General features: G+C 41.2%; 1 long non-coding RNA gene across 1 annotated transcript; it reads left to right on the top strand.

Annotated features, from left to right (window-relative positions):
• Positions 1 to 3,114: 3,114 nt before the first annotated feature.
• Positions 3,115 to 7,642, top strand: LOC109268201 (uncharacterized). Its single transcript, XR_002080514.2, has 3 exons — positions 3,115 to 3,323; positions 6,202 to 6,259; positions 6,871 to 7,642. It is a non-coding gene; the product is annotated as an uncharacterized LOC109268201 (long non-coding RNA).
• Positions 7,643 to 8,488: the final 846 nt, after the last annotated feature.

Genomic DNA, 8,488 nt, shown 5'->3' with positions numbered 1-8,488 from the left:
ACTCAGCCACCCAGGCACCCGTAAGCATTTCTTTTGATGATTAATTTTATATATGGGCATGTTATATCTAACCCAAGGGCTTGGTGTTTTAAAATTTGGCAGTGAATGGGGCACCTGGGTGCCTCAGTCAGTTAAGCCTCCAACTCTTGATTTCAGCTCAGGTCATGATCTGACGGTTTGGGAGACTGAGGCCTGCATTGGCCCTGCACTGACAAGGCAGAGCCTGCTTGGGAATAATCTCTCTCTCTGCCCCTTCCCTGCCGGTGTTCTCTCTGTGTCTCTCAAAATAAATAAATAAACTTAAAAAATAAAATAAAATAATAAAACTTGGCAATGAAACCAAGAGAAATCACTTAAAAGATTCTTGAAAATAAAAGAAGAAAATGCAAAAAAAAAAAAAAACAAAAAAAAACTAGTCCAAGCTTGAACATGTTTCGATGAGACTTAATTAATGGCTACATTGCTAAAGATTATATTGGAGATTATTTCTGCTAATATTAATACTGTCCATAATTTTGTTAAACTCTGTGCCCTACCCTAAAGCAAGTGGATATTTATTCCTATATAAATTCCATAGTTCCACGTGTATGCTTGGATTTGGGTAACTCCTTTCCCAAACACAACTAGAGAAAGACAACAAATAATAAATGATCTCAACATACTGTATTCAAAGGTCTTCCTCTTCCCACATTTTTACTTCCATTTCAATTTTGAGAGTATTTTTTTCTTTGCGTATTATTCCTCAACCCTATTGTTTATGGTTATAGGAATGTCTTCATATGTACCTGGGATTTGTTTTAATCAGGTTTCCTGAGATGACAGACATGGAGACAATGGACTTGGAAAGAGTTTGTTACTTACAAGGCCCAAGAGGAGGGGGCATGCAGCTCCATGCAGGGCCACCAGGGGAAGCACCGGGCAAGGCAGGAAGCAGAAAGAGCGACCAGAAAAGTGTGGCCCAGGGACTCTGTTGTGGTTCCTGGTGGAAGGACTGGGTGAGGCAGGGTAGGCAAGTTTGAACAAAGGCAGGCTCTGGGCTATGAGTGGTCTCCACTTGCCTAGTACTTGGCCCTGGGGTGGTTTGGGGCAGGGGAAATATGGGCTTGGTGTGTGAGGTTTTGATAAAGGAGGTAGATGGGAATATGGATTTCGGATTAGTTGGTTGGTGTGTGAAAGGTGTGCTCACAGGCAAGTTGTTTGCTACCCCAGCTCTGGAAGGGCAGTCTCTCCCCATGTTCATGTGGTCCCCAAGATGTCAAACATCATGAAATATAAAAAATAAAAAATAAAAAAAAACATGATTAACACAGGGAGATCTTGCCTGGCATCTTCCAAGAAAATCTTTAAGAATTTGGCTATACAAGTCTCTCACCTTTTGTTTGGTGATAAAACATATGCTTTATACAGAGAAAAGTTGTGGAAATAATCATGAAAACAGCTACCATTGATGAGTACTTACTATATCTAGCAACTGGTGAAACACTATATGTACTATGTCATTTGAAGTATTAAACTCTAAGAATGCCAACATGAAAAAGAAAAGTTTAAGTTACCTTTTTGTCCTTATTTATCTGTTGTTTCATGGTAAAGCATCTCAAGGTAGGGTTTACAAGAGGTTGACCCAGAGGGCTTTGAAAGAGATAAATCAGCATGTTCTTCCTTCTTAACAGAGATGAGTCAGCCTGTCAACACTCATTTGTGGTGTTGTAAAGCTGCTCACTTAAGTGCATAACCTGCCATGCTTGGTGTTAATTGGCTGTTTGAATTAACTCTAGCATTACTTGGAAGCTCAGCTCTGACGCATGGCTCCAATTGAAAGTCTCTCCATCTGTAATGTCCTCAGTTTGTGGGTAAGCGTTCTTAACCTGGCATAAAACAGACAGTTATCACCTGGCATAGGTACCATCACTGCCCAAACCATACCCTTAGCCAGTATTGTTTTGTCTGAGCAAGAATGCAACCTCAAAATCTCTGTCAACACAGTTCTCTAGGAATTCACAACCAATTTTTAGAATTTAGTTTTTAGAGTTGTAGATTGAAAGGTAATCAATAAATTAGTTTATTGACTATAGAAAATCAGAGACATAATTTAATACTTCTATATTTATAATGAATCTTTGTCTTACAAAATGTGTAATGTAGGTTCCTGCTAACCCAGAAAGCTAGGTTAACCCTAAAGTGACCGGTTCTAGGTTGAGCCAATCACAGTCCTTGCTGGGTCTCTTCTGCTGGGGTGTCAGATGAGATTGTTTCTACTGGAGATGCTAGGTCAGGAGGGTATAAGGAAGGCGCTCGTGGTGGAAGACATCATGTGAGCTCAGCCAAGAGATGGAGAGAGAGACACACAGAGACAGAGACCTTGGGTCCAAGCAAGATGGACCACTGAACTTCCTAGGCATGCACGAGAGCCAATAAATTTATTTTTCTGTCCCCGTAGGCTAGTTTAAAGTTGAACTTGTAACCAACAGACTTCTAACTAATAGAAGAACATTTAAAAAAATATATCGAAGGTATATTTTTACTCTATAGAGCTATTTTCTAAAGTTCCAACAGTTGGACACATGCTTAATATTGAGGAGATACATGATTCATATAAGGGGATAATATTTGCTGAGCTTACCATGTGCTAGGTATCGTTCTAGGCACTTAGCATGTAGTGAATCATTTCATTCTCATAAAATCATTGGAGGTGGGTATTACTAGCATTATTATACAGATGCGGAAACCCCCACACTGAACACTTGTCCAAGGTCACAGAGCCTATATTTGAATCAGGCAGAGTCTGTGCTCTTAGCCACTAAGCCAGTACTTAGAGCCTGGTTCTCTCCTCTCAATGGGAAAGTCTTTCATAATTATGTCTAATAACAAAAGAGAACAGGCACAGTATCCTTTCTCCTTTCCATGCCTCATATGCCTCCCTGGACCCTGAGTGCTGTTCTAACTTCCAAAGATGAGCAAGAGAGTCTGGTCCCCCTTTGTAGGGGTGCTGACGGCTCTGACTCTATCGTTGGCTCGCCATCTTCTTCACGCCTGCGCAGTGACCTCCCTCGGAGCTACGTGTTCCAGGCCCTAAGAGGTTAATGTAAGCCCTGATCACAATGAGAGAAGGCTTGTTCTGATCTTCCCTAAAGTGGCGCACAGAAGGGCCCACTGTAGATAACGAGTAGAGATCCTCTGGAGCACAGATGGCGCCACTTTAAATAACTATGCTGTGACCTCACCACTGTGCCCCTCCCTCTATAAAAGCTGGGGGTAAGGCCCTGGCAGGGTGGAGAGTAGTCGTGCGGTCTTTGGATTGTTTGCCTGCTGGATTCTTCTTGTCAGTAAGTTACCCTGGACAAAACTGTAAACACTATGGAGTGGCTTGTGTCGTTTTGGTCTTAAAGTGCCTTGTTAGCCTGGAGGTTCATTACTGACTCTCTTGTACCTTCTAAAACCTTTGCTATGAGAATCGCTGCCCTTTAGATTTGGGAAGAACATTTCAGAAGAAATTCTACCCATAAGCCTCAGCCTAAACAGGCATACCCATCCTTTCATAAGTACGTAAGGGTCTTGGAAAATGTTACTAAACCAGTGATGAAAATACACAGGTGAACCTTGGCAGTATGCAATAGAGGTAAATATATCCAAGAAAGCCAAATGTTATGAGAAAGGTTATTCCTACTGCTCAGGGACTGGCATTGAAAGCAGGAAAATCTGTGCGTAGCAGGGTGCAGTCACTGGGCTTACATTTTCGTTGATTGCAGGGAAGATTCCTCTCCAAGTTCAAGTTCTCGCTGCCCTCTGTCCCAGGCCCCAGTAGAATTGTCCAATCCGCTTTTGGCACTTAGTTACTTGATTACCTGCTGAAATCCTGCAATTGCTACAGCTGTTGCTATTTTCGCTCCTAGAATTTATGAGCAGGGGAGCATCTCCCTCGCATCTGCTTTGGCTGTTGCTTTTGAAACGAGCGGTAGCGCTGACGGGGAGGGCATGCAGCCCCAAGAGCTCTGGGGCGGGGGGGGGGGGGGGGGGGGGGGGCTGAGGACCGCTAAGAGAAAGAGCAACTCTTAACTTTGGAATTAGAATAGTAGCAACATTAAGTATACACATCTTTTTCCCTGAGGAATGCCAAGTGTTTTTCAAGAGCATGAACATTAAAATAGTGGCTCGGTTTGTAACATCTAGATGCTCTGCAGTGCGGTGACAAGAGGTTTGCTTTTCAAATGGAGGGGTAATGTACGGAGAGAATACAATTATCTTTAAAGGAACTTGTTAGCTCAGGGGGATCTTCTTTTCAGATGCTTCATAGGTAACAGGGGAGACAGAGGGCTGGGAGAGAGGGATGCAGAGAGAAAATAAGGTGGTACTATTTCTATAAGCATTTCTGCACACTTTTCTTAATGGGCCCTGACCTACACTCTGGTTTCCTCAAGGTCGAAGATAAAATTGATTTTTAGCCAAGGAGCAAGCCCGCCAGACACCTTTATGAGTCCTCAATTCTATGTGGGCTCTGATTTGGAGAAGGCTGTTCTCCTGCTTCCCTGGGCATTGTCTGGCCTCGGGAAATGGCCAATTGCAAAGAAAGTTCACTAAGGATAATAAGCTATTTTCCATAAAGTCAGGTACTTGGGATTAGTTGGGGCCATTGGCTCTTTATGCACAAGTGCCTAGAGTTACTGACTAGCGAACCTCAGAGCAAAACTGAGCGTCTGTCCTGCCTGAGCAGCAGAGCCCGGACCGTCTCTCCATTTCCATGTACAACACCGTCTTCAGAAGACGCGGGGAGAGGATGCATCCCCCAGAATAAATTCTAGTCAATTCCAAGTGAGTCTCAAGCCCCATTAAAATAAAGTTGAATTAACAAATCACTGCTGTATGGCACATTTAAAGTAGAACCGTTAAATGCCATGAGTTCGTGTTTTTGTGAAGAAAGATCATTTGAAAGTAAAAGGAGAGGGGGAAAAAAGAACAATTTTGGTACGTGGTTGTCAAAGCTTGAGGAACGTTAACTTTTTGAGCAGAGGAGAATTTTTTAGGGCCCTACAATAGAAATTAAACAAAAGCTGCATGGTTGAACCCCACTCTTGTTCGGTGGCCTCAAATACAGGCTTGGGACTCTTGCTCCTACGCAGGATCCTGCAGCAGACTAATGCTCTCAACAAGAATAACTAGAAAGGCCATAAAGTGAAATGAAACGTAAGATACAATTTAAAAATTCTGTTAAAAGGCGTAAGAGGGCAGCTGATGCCCATCCGCAACTAGGCAGGTCTATACTTAGATTTATAGGATCACAGAGAGGTGAGCTATTGATTTCCAGGTTCCTTTACCCTGAGACATTTGCAGATTGGGGAGCTAGAGTCAGAGCCTGAGAGTCTCGTCTTGGCACGGAAGACGGTAGAGAAACCAGTCTTGACAGTCTTCTAGGGTTTGAGAGACCAAGTTAGTAGAGGGTAGCAAATCACTAGCCACGAGCATGAGGATGCTAGGAGAATCCATTAGCATGTTCCATGGAAGGAATGGAGAACAGTGATGAATTCTGTATGAAGGCAAAGTAGAGGTCAGATAAGAGAGCTTCCACTGAAAGTTAGGATGAGGAACACCTTTCTTTAGCAAAGGTTAAGTGTTCCAGAGTATTTACACGTGATACTTAACTGTTATACAAGTTAAGCTACCTTAAAGTATTGGTTAAAATTTTATTATAAAGAGTGAATTATAGGGGCGCCTGGGTGGCTCAGTCGGTTAAGCGTCCGACTTCAGCTCAGGTCACAATCTCACGGTCCGTGAGTTCGAGCCCCGCGTCGGGCTCTGGGCCAATGGCTCAGAGCCTGGAGCCTGCTTCTGATTCTGTGTCTCCCTCTCTCTCTGCCTCTCCCCTGTTCATGCTCTGTCTCTCTCTGTCTCAAAAATAAATAAACGTTAAAAAAAAAAAGAATGAATTATATATATATATATATATATATATATATATATATATATAATCTCACCAGTGCATGTAGATATATAGTAATATATACATAGTTAAATATTTAATTTGTTTTCAATTAACATACTTAACATAAATGATATTTCTACCATGTTCAGTCTCTTTGAAGTTGAAAGCTTTCCTTCACTGTCTTCATGCGTCACTTTCAGAGGAAAAGAAAGGGTTTGATGGACAGAATCTGATTCTGTTTGGGTTATCTGAAGCTCTAAACTAATGGATTGCAAATTGCCTTGTAGGATGTGGCATGTTAGGCCATTGGTGAAATGCAAGCTCCTGGGAAATCAAGCTGATGCTGTGAGTATAATGTACACAGGATACCAACAACTTTCATTCTCCATGAGTACAATTGTTGCTGTTTCCTTTTAAATTCAGGTTTGCAACAAGAACGTAGCTCAGGTCTATCGCTTGGTGCCTGCCTACACTTATATATTATGCAAGACATAATGCTACGAGTGGCTTTGTATTTATTAGGCAATTTTTGTCTGACACATTTATAAGAATGGCTCTCATTGTTAGATATTGTTAGTGATCTAACTTGGAGAACATTTTCTATTCTCTTTCAAGCTTCTGGTTTGGATTAAAGAGTATTAAGATGGAAGTTGAGCTATGAGTCAGGTTTTTTTTTTTTTCCCCCAATGAAGCAGAAAGATTGATAAGGCTGATAGGACGATAACTGTTTTCCATAATCCTAGATTTTATCATTTTTTCTCATTTGAGTAATTTTACCCATTTAAGCTTTTTAAACTTATGCCACTAAAATATTGCTTTTACCCACTTACGTATTAGGGATCTGAATGAGAAGTCATCTGATTTTTTGAAAGTGTTCTACACTATCTACACTTTGAAAGCCATTGGTTTAGTCCAATTTTTAATTTTTTTTAATGTTTTATTTATTTTTGAGACAGGGAGAGACAGAGCATGAACAGGGGAGGGTCAGAGAAAGAGGGAGACACAGAATCCGAAACAGGCTCCAGGCTCCCAGCTGTCAGCACAGAGCCCAACACGGGGCTCGAACTCACGGACTGCGAGATCGTGACCTGAGCCCAAGTCGGCCGCTTAACCGACTGAGCTACCCAGGCTAGTCCAATTTTTTTAAAAGTTTTGATTGTAATGAGAACACTTTACGTGAGATCTATCCTCTTAACGAATTTAAGTATATATTATTGTTGGCCATACTTAAAATGTTGTACAGCCCTCTAGAGCTTTTTACTTGAGTCTGGTTGACACACAATGTTACGTTAGTGTCAGGTGTACAACACAGTGATTCAACAAGCTTATGCATCAGGCTATGCTCACAGCAAGTGTAGCTACCATCTGTCCCCACATATCGCTATTACAGTATCACGGACTGTATTCCCTATGCTGTGCCTTTTGTTCCCATGATTTATTCATTCCGTACATGGAAGCCTGAAACTCCCACTCTCTTTACCCATTTTGCCCAAATCTCTATCCCTTTGCCCTCTGGCAACCATCAGTTTGTTCTCTGTATTTATAGGTCTGATTCTAACTTTTTGTTGATTTTGTTTAGATTCCACTTATGGGTGAAATCACATGGTATTTGTCTTTCTCAGCCTGACTTATTTCACTTAGCATAATACCCTCTAGGTCCTTCCGTGGTGCCTCAAATGGCATAATCTCACCTCACCTTTTAAATGGCTACATAATATCTACCCCCCCCACCCCTGTGTGTATGTGTATGCATGTATGTGTACCACATCTTATCCATTCATATATTGATGGACATTTGGGTTGGCTATCATGAATAACAGTAAACAACATAAGGGTAACAATTACCTGCAGTAAACAAACAATTACCTGCAGTAAACAAACATAAGGGTGCATATAAATTTTTGAATTAGTGGCTTTTTTTTTCCTTTGGGTTAATATCCAGTAGTGGAATTGGATCCTATGATATTCTATTCAATTTTTTGAGGAACCCCCATATTGTTTTCCACAGTGGTTATACCAACTTATATTCTCACCAACAATGCAAAAGGGTACCTTCCCCCCCACCCCCCACATCCTTGCCAACACTGGTTATTTCTTTTTTTTTCCCCATTCTAATAGATGTGAGGTGATATCTCCTTGTGGTTTTGATTTGCATTTCCCTGATGATGAGTGATGTTGAACATCATGAAGTGTCTGTTGGCCATCTGTAGGTCTTATTTGGAAAAATGCTCACTTCCTCTGCCCATTTTTTCACTGGATGTTTTTTGTTTTTGTTTTTTATTTTGGTGGTGTTGTATAGTTCCTTATATATTTTAGATATTAACCCCTTATCAGATGTATCATTTGCAAATATCTTCTCCTATTCTGTAGGTTGTCTTTTTGTTTTGTTGATGGTTTCGTTCGCTGTGCAAAAGCTTTGTAGTGCCAATAGTTTGCTTTTTGCTTGTTTCCTTTGCCTTAGGAGACTTACGTAGAAGAAAAATGTCTTTACGGCTGATGTCAGAGCAATTATTTCCTGTGTTCTAAGATTTTTACGATGTCAGGGCTTTAATCTGTTTAGAGTCTCTTTTTGTG

The sequence above is a fragment of the Panthera pardus genome, unplaced genomic scaffold, assembly GCF_024362965.1.
Source record: "Panthera pardus isolate Hobbes unplaced genomic scaffold, ASM2436296v1 HiC_scaffold_24, whole genome shotgun sequence".
In the NCBI taxonomy this organism is placed as follows: domain Eukaryota; kingdom Metazoa; phylum Chordata; class Mammalia; order Carnivora; family Felidae; genus Panthera; species Panthera pardus.
The sequence above is the reverse complement of the archived record's forward strand: the minus strand, read 5'-3'. Positions and strand labels throughout refer to the sequence as shown.